General features: G+C 37.0%; 1 pseudogene; it reads right to left on the bottom strand.

The window, feature by feature from the left end:
• The window catches only part of LOC117399255 (succinate--hydroxymethylglutarate CoA-transferase-like), a 168,553-nt pseudogene that overhangs the window by 128,394 nt on the left and 27,471 nt on the right, over positions 1-12,688 (bottom strand).

Genomic DNA, 12,688 nt, shown 5'->3' with positions numbered 1-12,688 from the left:
CACTTTAAAATATGTGTGTTACGTGAGTCTGCTTAAAGTAACTATAGGTAACAAAATAATTCCATACATCTTAGCTATTCTGCACTTATTAGCTATAGTAGATAGGTGTCAAATGTGCATTTTCAAAAGAAATATGTTATTATTATTATTATTATTTATTTCTTAGCAGACGCCCTTATCCAGGGCGACTTACAATCGTAAGCAAATACATTAAGTGTTACAATACAAGTAATACAATAAGAGCAAGAAATACAATAACTTTTGTTCAAGCAAAGTACAAGTGTGACAAACCACAATTCAATAATACAGCAGATAATAGTGATAGTTACATCAGGATATGATTAAATACAAAATACTACAGGTTAAACACTTGGCAGATTACAGTATTCTGAAGTACAGGATTAAATGCAGTAAAATAGGGGGCAGATAAGAGCAATATAAAGCACATTTAAATGAAGGGTGATAGTGTCCCAGGATACAAACAGAGGAGTTCTACAGGTGCTGTTTGAAGAGGTGAGTCTTAAGGAGGCACCGGAATGTGGTCAGGGACTGGGCAGTCCTGACATCTGTAGGAAGGTCATTCCACCACTGCGGAGCAAGGGTGGAGAAGGAGCGGGCTCTGGAGGCAGGGGAGCGTAGCGGAGGTAGAGCCAGTCTTCTAGTGCAGACGGAGCGGAGAGGTCGAGTGGGGGTGTAGGGAGAGATGAGGGTCTGGAGGTAGCTGGGTGCAGTCTGGTCAAGGCATCTGTAGGCTAGTACAAGAGTCTTGAACTGGATGCGAGCGGTGACCGGGAGCCAGTGGAGTGAGCAGAGTAGTGGAGTAGCGTGGGCAAAGCGAGGCAGAGAGAACACCAGGCGGGCAGCAGAGTTCTGGATGAGCTGGAGCGGACGGGTGGCGGACGCAGGGAGGCCAGCCAGGAGGGAGTTGCAGTAGTCTAGGGATTATTTTATCCTCCATGTGAAATGACATTCACAACAGTCTAAAAGTATGGCTTGCAGGCAGATATTTCTTTAACCTGGTGTAGAACCAAATATCATGTTTTAAAATGAAAATACAGTATTCCTTTGAATTTAAGAAGCGTCATTAGCTTCCTGAGGAATTAGAAGAGAAACTTTTACAATCTCAGTGTTTCGTTACTAGGCTCAGTTCTAACAAACAGCGCCAGATGGACAGATCGGAAACGCTGATCAGACCCCCGTACGTCAAGCAATACCACAGTTCACAGGTTGAGGTTGTATCTTTGTAAATGCATCTTTATTTGGTGTTTAATTTTTTTCTGAAATTGCGGGTGGGAAATTTGGGCTGTGTCTTAATTCGAGGGTGTCATAAATTAGAAGGAATACAGTACATATATGCTTAAACATGTGTTTTTTTCAAAACTGCACATTTGAGATCTATATATGAATAGATGTGCACAGTGGAGGAAATTCATAGAACTATGTTGGAGCTACAATGACTTTATAACTCGATCATAAAACTCAATTCTGGACCAACATAGCTCAGTAGCGTTTATCCTTTCCAGCAAATGACATCGGAGACCATCGCATAAAAAATTTGATAAGGTCATTCACTATTATTTAGGGAATTTTTCCAGGGTAATAAAATGTCTACAAGCATGGTCTATTGTGTGTGAGCTTTTACATCTGCTTCATAAATGTGGCTTTAATATTTCAAATCTCATCTACGTGACACTTTTAACAACACAGATTCACACACACACTTCAGATGTCTAGGTGTCCATTTGCCACAGAAAATCCAATCATCAAGGCTAGTAAAAAAAATATACCCATGCAATATATAAAGTGTATGATCATAAACCAATAACTGACATATAAATATTCACAAGCAAAGGAGATAATGCAATCCTACATTATGCCAAGCCTGGTAATACAATACTGACTTAAATGCATTTAAAAAAAATAAAAAATATGTTTTTAAAATGTCTTCTTGTAACCACCTACTTGGCCTAATTCTGCTGTTGCCCACCAACGCACAAACTGCCAGTGTTTTCTTATTTAGCTGCTAACAGGAAACCTGGGGCCATAGATTACACACGTTTTTTAGCAATCAAGGAATGTTTAACCCAGCACACGTATTACCCAATAACAGTACACTGGCACTGACTTTACTATTTAGTAAAATAGTAAAGTCAGTAATCATAAAAGGTCACAGTTTCCCAATGTTTTTAATTAGCAGAGGGGCACAGTTAATTGCATGCACAATTTAGAATGTAGTGATTAAACACTGGCAGGCTTTGGTTAATACCCTTGTGTAACTGTGGTCAAAGTCCAGTCACGCAAAGAAATGCAGATGTTAGAAACTATTTATATTTTAATAATGCCATTTTCTTTTCCCCCATTTTCTCACAGGACTAACCAAATGCATAAGACCCACAGCATCTGCCAACACTGTTGATATGTCATGTTAAAAGGCAATATTCCCACATTTGTCACTTTTGAAGGCAAAACAAAAATTAACTTCTACAAGCACTGCAATAATACTTTTTAAAGCAGAGATTGAGCTAAAAATGAATTCCGGTGGTCTGCTGGATGCTTGAGGCCCTCACTGAACTCTGTAAAAAGCTACAGACCACAAGCTTAACCTAAATAACCTTGTTCAAAAGCCGACCTAAATGAAATAAGCACAGTTTTATATTCATGGTTAAAGACAGAGTATATTGAGTGTGTGACAGGAAAGTGGTGGAGAACTGTAATATCCAAATATGAACCGTTTCCACTACACACCTCAAATGTATTAACATGTTATAACATGTGCATTTGAAGTGCTGGACATAGACGTGGAATATCTCTAATTTTTGAAAATGTTCAAGTAGGGACTGATTTGGGAGGAAATTCTTCCTATTTGTCATATTATTATATTTCTGTCCTGACACCCAGGCATTGTAACACTTTTGTATAGTAAAAGTGATGTAACCTTGTTTGACTACATGTTTCAGCCATTTTAACCTAATAAAGCCATTAGACAAAACTTCAGTCAACTTGTAGCAGGCCTGGCGGCAGCATGAACGCTGTGAGGGGCATCCTCTTATTTAGGGCGGGCTCATTTTGGAAAAGACAAATCAATTAGCTCATATTCTCTGCTATTTGACTTCACTGTCATGACAATAAACAAATATATAAATCATATGATAGCAAAATATTATGAACTATCCACACAGCACGAATTACCACAGCTCTTTCCAAAAAGTTTTTTTTTTTTCTTTTAAATTATTATTATTACTGCATTAGCAACAACAGGGTGTCTGAGCAACAGTACTTGAAACGAATGCAATCATACAGTGAGCATTCCCTCTACAGAGATTGCAATAAACAGATTCCCACACACAGCAAATTCAACCACTCTAAAATGCCTCCTAACTCACCATGTTTCTACCTTCAGCCAAAGCCTTTCTCTCCTGAATATATATATATATGAATGGAGCAATATTACTGAACTGTCCGTGTCTCGCTTTGTTGATGTTGAAAGATGCTGTGTCTGTGCTCCAGTCGAGCTGACAGCCTGTGATTGGTTCTCGGCAGTTGCAGGTACAGGACTGGCTGCTTTTGTCGATGCAAAGTATTGATTGGCTGATTTTGGTGGATAATAATATTAATTTGGTCCAATTGTGTCTTTGTTTAGTATGTACTGTCCAATAGTGAACTATGCTTAAAAATACAGCAAGTCAAAGATTTTAGATTTGATTCACAGTTGGTGCTGAGCCATTCCAGCGGGAAGCTGATGGTACTGAATCATTTTCTAATCCATATTTAAAAAATCAGGTTTTAATATATCCCCACACACTTACTCTAATTTACCCTGCATGTGCTGGCAGCTAAAAAGACTCCAGGCTACAGATGTGCTTGATACTTAAGCAGTTATTTTCCATCTCTCTTCTTACAGCAAAGCAAATGTTTACGCTGCTTTAGATAATGCAACTCAAACCATGGTGCCACATAGGTTAATCAGACACGTCACCAGAGAATGTTGAGTTTTGTGGTGGCAAGTCAAGACCAGTGCTAGATCCTGGAAGCTAATTTCATGTGATTAGTGGAAGTGGATCTAAACATTTCAAGGTATTGCAAGAATTACTAAAAGAATGTGGGACCTGTTGTAGAAATTGGATATTGGTAACTGATTTCTTAAACCAATTTTCAATACATGTATATAAAAAATATCAGAACTAGCAAATATAGATGTTGTTACAAGGGTGGACAAGGACAAGATATACCCTGTCTCATCTCATGATAAGAGAGAATAACACCTGCGTTTCCTACAAGGTTCAAATAAACAATTAAGGACCTGGTTGGAAAAAGGCTGAGGAAAGCTCAATTAAATAATTGAGGACTTGGCAATAATAAGCCCTGCAAAGGAATGTCCACAAGTGAGTAACACTGATGTAGCTTCAGAACACCAACACCATTGATAGTTCCTTTCCTGGCTTTGTTCCTCCAGGATGACAATGAGAAGTAACAGCCTGTCCTTTGTCATTTTGAAAAAAAAAAAAACACTCACAGTACAATAACCCCAAGTTGGTAATATACTGTATATCCTTCTTTTCTGAATGTCCAATATGTCCAGAATCTCCCTTGAAGTATAAACAAGCAATACCAGATGAGGAACATTTCCCACAGAGAGAAGGTGGGGTAAAGAAACAGGCTATAAACATAACCCAATAAAATAAACTGTAGGATCTCAAAGGAGAAACTCGGGCCAAGTGGCAAGTGGGAATAGAATCCTCTCGTTTAAGAAGCGATTGGAGTGTGTAAAATAAATCTTACTTTCAAAAGAATTTTAAGAAGTAGAAAATAGGTTATGACAATAATATTTAGTTCTTGGAATAGCTTTTCAGGGAAGTTCTTGGCATGGTGCTTTTATCTTCCGATAAAACATTTCCCTTTACAGTCAAACTGAGAGTCTAAAAGTTATTTCCGACAACCACTGGGTGCCTTAAAGATATGGCTTCTTGTGGTTGCAGTCTAGTTTGAGCTAGATTGTGAGAACCTCAAGGAATCTGTAAACCAAGATTCATTCTGTCACTCTGCACCTCCATGAGTGTCTAGCATAAGAGCAAACCCCAAAAATATAAAAGAAGTATCTAAAGGACATTATGTATTGTGTACAGGAAAGAAGGAGCGTCATCTAGCCTTTACATGTCTCTGTTCATTTAAAAATAAATCCACCTATTTCTAAATATAAGCAAGTCTAAAACAATAAAACAAAAGCAGACCCATGACATGAACTTTGCAGAAACTCAAGGGTTCATTGTATTGCACAGATGAAGTGCAAGACTTGAAAAATGTGAGCGAAAGGAATGTGGAAGCCACTTTAGACAAGAGTGCAGGATGTGTGCTTAAAATCGGTGTAATCCGCTAATATACGTAAATACAGAGGTCTAATTCCCAAGACCTGGGGTGATCTTTGTCATATTTTCACAAATGACATTTTCCTGATAGCTATTTCTTCCAATTCCTCTAGGTGGTTCTACCAGTTTAAAGATTGCATTATGATCAAATATAACTCTGCAAATCAAGCTAATTGCCCCCAAATGTTCTTTGCCTATTATAGTGGTTGCAGCAATCTAAATAATTACATAAATATTACCTGTTGCGCGCTTTCCTTGGATGTATATGTTTAGATGTTCAAGCAAACATGTCATTCCATTTTAAACAAATATTTATAGTGCAATACTAGGTGAAGTATTATTTTTTTGCAAGCCTTGTACATCCTGGTAAGTGAATTTGTTCCAACCCCTTTAAGAGCATCTTTCCAGTCATTAAACAACTAGCTGCTTCCCAATTGAGTGGCAACTGCAGCCAGTGCCATGATTTGAATCCAATTGCAATGCTGACCTAGAAAGTGAAAGTAAGGCAAGCAAACTGGCTTGCTTTAACCCAGTGTAAACCAAGACATCACATTTAAAAATGAAAATAACATGTATTTCTCTAAAAACTATTTTGTTAGCTACAGCCACTGTAAAGGATTAACACAACCTGTTACAAAACATGCTCAGCTTTAATAAAATATGTGGTTAACTGTTCTAAAACAAATCATGTTGTGCAAAGAGTGGTGTCAAGCAATTCAATATATTATTTAAAAAAAATAATCAGTTTGTATTGCCATCGGTACAGATTTTTATTGTCACCTGAGCTGCATTTTTAAGTAATGAGTAATAAATAATAAAAGTAATATTCCTCTTGTAATACATATTCATTGTCCCCTACAAAAACATGAATCATAATTGTAATACAGTTGGCATATCCCCTTTGGTCACAATTGTTTATTTACATTTTTTGACATTTTAAAACATTTAAGAAGTTGCCCTGCCAAAAACATATATGCATTATAAAATAGATACACAGATAGCAAACTTAACATCACACATAAATACATAATTACATAAATACAGCTCATACCTAATAGCTAACCTCCTGTCATCAAAGGTTAAAGAAAGCCTACAGTTCATCTTAATAGTAGCATTTAAATGCATTAAAACTTCTGTGAAAAGCATGTAAACAGCCCTTGTATTAAGCAAAACTGAAGTTTTAAAGCAAAACACCTTAAATTTAGACTAACCTGCAAGTTAAAGACCTGGTGGTACAGAAAACAATGCATAACCAAACAACTGAGTAACCAAGAAATAAGACGAGGCATCTGTAGAAAGATCATCATACAGGCCAAGTACATGTTTGTTAAATGGAGCATTTCTTTATTTAGCGTCATAAGCGTTAGAAAAAATAGTACATTAAAAGTGAACACATGTTTGCCACGTTATTGGGATTATAACTCAATCCTATTTAGAAAAACATGGATGATAAAATGAAATGCTTGGGATAAAATGAAATGCTTGGGAAAAAATAACAACAAAATATACCAACCTTACAGAAAAAAAAGTATTAAATTAAATACTAATAAAACTACTTAGCATGTCCATGTAATAATGGACAGAAAAATAACCTTTGCAATAATGGAAGTATCATTTAGAAATAACTAAAATAAGGTTGTAAATATTGGTATGAGCAAGTCGGTTTTCATAGAGGAATTTGCCAGATTTTGAACCTTTAAACCCTGTAAATTAAAAGATTTGACTAACACGCACACTTGATAAACACCCCTAATGACAAGGATTAGTATCAAGAGGAAAAAAAACACCTCTGTGTTGAAACACAACTTTAGTTTAATAGTTCTATAATAGTATTGGCCACTCCAGAACTGAGTTAAAAAATATAAACATCACCAAAACAAACTAACTATTTCATTCAACAGCAGACTAAGGTAAAAACTATACTAAAATAGTCACTATGAATGTAACTTTGCAATTATTTGGAAAATTGTACATACTAACAGAGTATCATAATACTATTTAATTGGACATAATGTTAATGTCAAATTAAATAGTATTTGGGTATTGTACAATAGAGTTACACAATTTAAGAGCTTTCATATTGTTTCCTGCTGATTTGGAACATTACCATTTTTTTTTTCCTTGTACAAAAACAAACCTGGTGCACTTCTCACTGAATTAAATGCTTCATGAATCTGGCCCATTGTCTTTAAACCTTTTAAAAGCTACCTGCAGATAACACTAGATTAGTGATTTTTTCCCCCTGGATTAAAGAGAGGGGGTGGGGTTTCTAAAAATGATTTGTTATGTGATGACACATAATGTAAAAGCAAAGGGTAACTTGAAGAGTCCTGCCAAGATCAAGATCAAGCTTGTCAACACCAACAGGATTCCAAAGAGGTATGATTCCTTACTTAGTCATGTCAACAATTTGTGAAAAAATAATGATGGAGAGGTAACAAACTAACGTATATCATCAACTACTCAATGCTGGTGCAGCAGAATCACTTGGATCCTTTAAGTTTTGGTATCAATCAGCTACTAGGAACAGGACAGGCTTAGATGGGCCGAATGGCCTTGTTCGTAAATTTACTTATGTTCTTACAACTTCCCGGAACTATTTTGACTAAAAATGTCAACAAGCTATCTCTGGTGCACAACTTTCTGCAGGGTAAACAGACGAGGAAGTTGAGTTCTGTAAGATATGGCTTTAAGGCCAAAGCTTCTAGATTTTATTTTAAATTTGAAAACAAAATAATTAAAAACTTACCTGGTAAGGAACAATGCTTTCATGTGCTGTTCCCCATCTTTTAGCTTCTTTTTGACCATTAAGATAATTTGCAGCTATTTTTTATTATTTATTATTTTATTTCTTAGTAAACGCCCTTATCCAGACGCCCTTATATGTGGGTAAGGCAGGCAAACTGAAAGAAAGAAATGTTTCTTTACTGCAGCAACATTATTTAGAGTAAAAAGAACTAGGTGTTAGTTTGATTTTACTACTGTTCAGATGTATATGTTTACATAATGTAGTGTGTATAGATAATGTTATTTCAGCACAATGATTTATGCATTTTACATAAATTGAGCACTATAAATGTATGTCTGCGGGGTTTTCACTTATTTATTTATTTTTTAGACAACCTGTCTGTCTCCCAACACATCTGGTTTAGCAAGGGACTACTGTAACATGTGAATCAGTGGTCACTACTGATTCACAAGTACTGACTATCATCACAACATAATACACTCATATTATATACTTTAACAAATAGACATCTGAACAGATGGGTGCCTCCAGCACATCTCGCAGGCACATAATCAACATTCCTTCAAATCAAGTGAAAATGTTTACTCCAGTTTGAAGGAAAGTAACTCAATTTGTTACAATTCAATGTGCAGGTTTAACTAAATACATATTTTTTATATATATATACACACACACACACACAGTCTTGACAAAATCATATTTGAAAATAAACATTCCTGTACATGCTATTTAATTACAGGAAGCCATAGTTTATGTGTTTTATGTACAGTATACATGTAAGTATCAGTTCAGTGGATGCTCTTGGAGCATCAATATCAAAACACTTTCTTAATGTACTGTAGATTATGTGTGGCTAATTGGCAATGTATGCCAATAAAAAGTCCTGATAAGACAAAGGTTTTTGGAGGATCCTTGAGGTTTGTCTAAAACAGCTGTACACTACAGCTACCAGGTGGCCATTTTTATCTGATCTCCCCCATGTCTAATCTGCACACCTTTCTACTGTATGTAGGCCAAGAACAAACTTCAGTTTGAAGGAATCTGTTCTGCCATATCAGAGATAACTACAGGCAGCCATTTGGATAGGAGGGCAAGGCCAGATACAGTATGTCTCAAGGATGTATATTATACCTGCATTGTTTAAAGTTTGTGGGGCAAAAAAACAGTTTTAGAGATATAAGCAATTAGTTTTGCTGCACGCTAAACAGGAGGAGGATGCTTAAATACAACACTGCATATACTTATCATGCTGACTCCTCACCGAACTGCTACTAACAGATTTGCTTGTTTTTTATGCATTGTGAAATCAGTTACATTTACCTTACATGACTTGTATTTGAAGCCCAGAATAATAGCATGACGGTGCAGAACAAAATTACATGGTCAGCCTTGAGTGTCCTTTTATTTTTATTTCATCAGCCAACATCAACTTAACAAAAACCATCAGGAAAAAGCCAACAAAACCTTCAGCCAAGACACACTGGCCTCTTCCACAGTGCATCACCTTACCAGTGTAGGCCAAAAGCCTATTGGTGCACACTTAAACAGAAATACTTAACTAAAAACTGAAGAAAAAAAAAGAAAAATGTGACATTTCAAAATATAACATGAAATACTGTACTGCTATTATGGCTTCCGGTAGACTTGTGATATCATTTTGTAGTTTATTTTATTACATGGTGTTAAATAAAAGATTTAAATTATGTTCATGTAGTTTTTTTTTATTATTATTATGTCTCAATCATAAAATTATAGGTGATGCAAAACTTTTGGCCATAGCTGTACATGGAAGTGCCTATATAACATAATCAACCTCACTCCAAAAATGCAACTTTTGCCCTGGATTAGTAACCTATGTAACCTTCTGGCTTTTTGGGTTTTGTGAATAACCTTTTCTTTTTATTTCAAACAGCTTCTCTAAGCACATAGTATTCTGTTTCCATCTTCAATATTAATCTAAAGGAGCTGAGATTATTTTTACCTGAAAAAGTTACTTGGGCCAATCTTTTGTGTATTTTTGAATAAAAATAATAATAATAAAAAAAAAAATACAGAAATAAAATTCCAACCATCAAAGTGCTACTTCAAATAACACTGACCTGTTATCAAAGGTAGCTGCGAGAGTGGGCCTGCGCCTGCAAACTAAAGAATGGAGGAATGAAGATTTAACTGCTCACCTCAATAGAAGTACCCTGCCATTCCAATACTGCCCCCTTGTCAGTGGAGGAGAACCACACTCCCGTCAGCTTTTTTCAAAAATGAAAAATGATGATGGAAGTTCTTTGAATCATATTTGATATTATTATTATTATTATTATTATTATTATTATTATTATTATTATTAGTATTATTATTATTATTTAATTATTTAGCTGATGCTTTTATCCAAAGCAACTTACAGAAATTAAACAAAATATAAAAGTATTATTATTATTATTATTTATTTCTTAGCAGACGCCCTTATCCAGGGCGACTTACAATCGCAAGCAAATACAAATACATTCAAGTGTTACAATATAAGTCATACAATAAGAACAAGAAATACAATAATTCTCAAGTGTGACAAACCACAATTCAATAATACAGCAGATAATAGTGAAAGTTACATCAGGATATGATTAAGTAGTGATAGTTACATCAGGATATGATTAAGTACAAAATACAACAGATTAAACACTTGGGAGATTACAATATTCTGAGGTACAGGATTAAATGCAGTAAAATAGGGGGCAGATAAGGGCAAAATAAAGCATATTTAAATGAAGGGTGATAGTGTCCCAGGATACAACAGAGGAGTTCTACAGGTGCTGTTTGAAGAGGTGAGTCTTAAGGAGGCGCCGGAATGTGGTCAGGGACTGGGCAGTCCTGACATCTGTAGGAAGGTCGTTCCACCACTGCGGAGCAAGGGTGGAGAAGGAGCGGGCTCGGGAGGCAGGGGAGCGTAGCGGAGGTAGAGCCAGTCTTCTAGTGCAGGCGGAGCGGAGAGGTCGAGTGGGGGTGTAGGGAGAGATGAGGGTCTGGAGGTAGCTGGGTGCAGTCTGATCAAGGCATCTGTAGGCTAGTACAAGAGTCTTGAACTGGATGCGAGCGGTGATCGGGAGCCAGTGGAGCGAGCGGAGTAGTGGAGTAGCGTGGGCGAAGCGAGGTAGAGAGAACACCAGGCGAGCAGCAGAGTTCTGGATGAGCTGGAGCGGACGGGTGGCAGACGCAGGGAGGCCAGCCAGGAGGGAGTTGCAGTAGTCTAGGCGGGAGAGTACCAGGGCCTGGACCAGGAGCTGGGTAGCATAGTTGGTGAGGAAGGGTCGGATTCTTCGGATGTTGCTCAGGAAGAATCTGCAAGTGCGTGCCAGAGTGGAGATGTGCTGGGAATAAGAGAGGCAGGGGTCCAGGGTGACTCCAAGGTTTTTAGCTGAGGAAGAGGGAGAGAGTGTGGTAGATTCCAGAGGAACAGAGATAGAGAGATCAGAGGAGGGGGAGGAGGAGGGAAAGAAAAGGAGGTCAGATTTAGAGAGGTTGAGTTTGAGTATGTAAGTTACAGTATATAAACATTATTTATTAAGAAATGCATTTTCAAGATACAGGGTCTTGTCTTTTTTCTATTATTGTATCAATGAATTAATTAATTAATAGTATATACACAAAATACCCAGCATCCCCCATTGTCAGTACAATACTACAGTTCGGAATGACTAACACTGACCTCTGACCTCAGCTCACAGTCACCACGGTCTTGAAAACACACCTTTGATCTTAGTATTTAATTTATACAATACCAATTTAAAAATGACTCTTTAATGGTGTCTAAAAATACAAAGATAAAACTGTAGTCTAGCAACATGAGAAGCTATCTGTAAAAGTTAGCTCAGGGGAACTCTAGAATGAGACTAATGAATAGGGGCATCTACTGACTTTTATCAGGGTGCACTCTGTATTGCTACCTGACTGGAAAGAATGATGACGCCAGCCAAAGAAAACAATGCTACCAAGCTTCAACATAGATTGGCTATGTCTACAGGTCTTGTTATAACTTATATAGACATGATACTGGCTCCTTAAGAGCAAGTTGGTAAGGGGTACAAAACAACATTATAGTTATAGTTAATGTTGTAAGCAGCCTCATGAAAACTCAGTATCATACTGTGACACGGTGAAGGACATTTAGTCCCGACAGACGGACGTGCTAAAGCCACTAACTTCCTTCCCTTATCTGGATGGAACAAAGGCTACATATTAGTATTTCTTCTCAGACTCCTCTTGCACAGTCTCTCGGTCTGTCTGGCTTTGTGGGGTCCTCTCTATCCTGTTTTACACCTCTCACTCTTAATTCTCTTACAGATCTGGCCCTTCGTATGAAAACCACCTGTTGTCTGTTGGATCCTAACCCCTCTGTTCTTTTTCAGTCCTGTTTTGAGCTGCTCTCCCCCTTGGTGTTAATTATTATAAATGAGTCCCTGAGTTCTGGTGTGGTTCCAGTTGCTTTTAAAACTGCTGCAGTTACGCCTGTGCCTAAAAAACCTCATATGGCGTTGGATAATCTTAATAATTTTCACCCCATTTCAAATTTGCCCATTCTAGC

This window comes from Acipenser ruthenus, chromosome 4 (assembly GCF_902713425.1).
Source record: "Acipenser ruthenus chromosome 4, fAciRut3.2 maternal haplotype, whole genome shotgun sequence".
In the NCBI taxonomy this organism is placed as follows: Eukaryota; Metazoa; Chordata; class Actinopteri; order Acipenseriformes; family Acipenseridae; genus Acipenser; species Acipenser ruthenus.
This window is presented reverse-complemented; position numbering and strand designations above follow the sequence as displayed.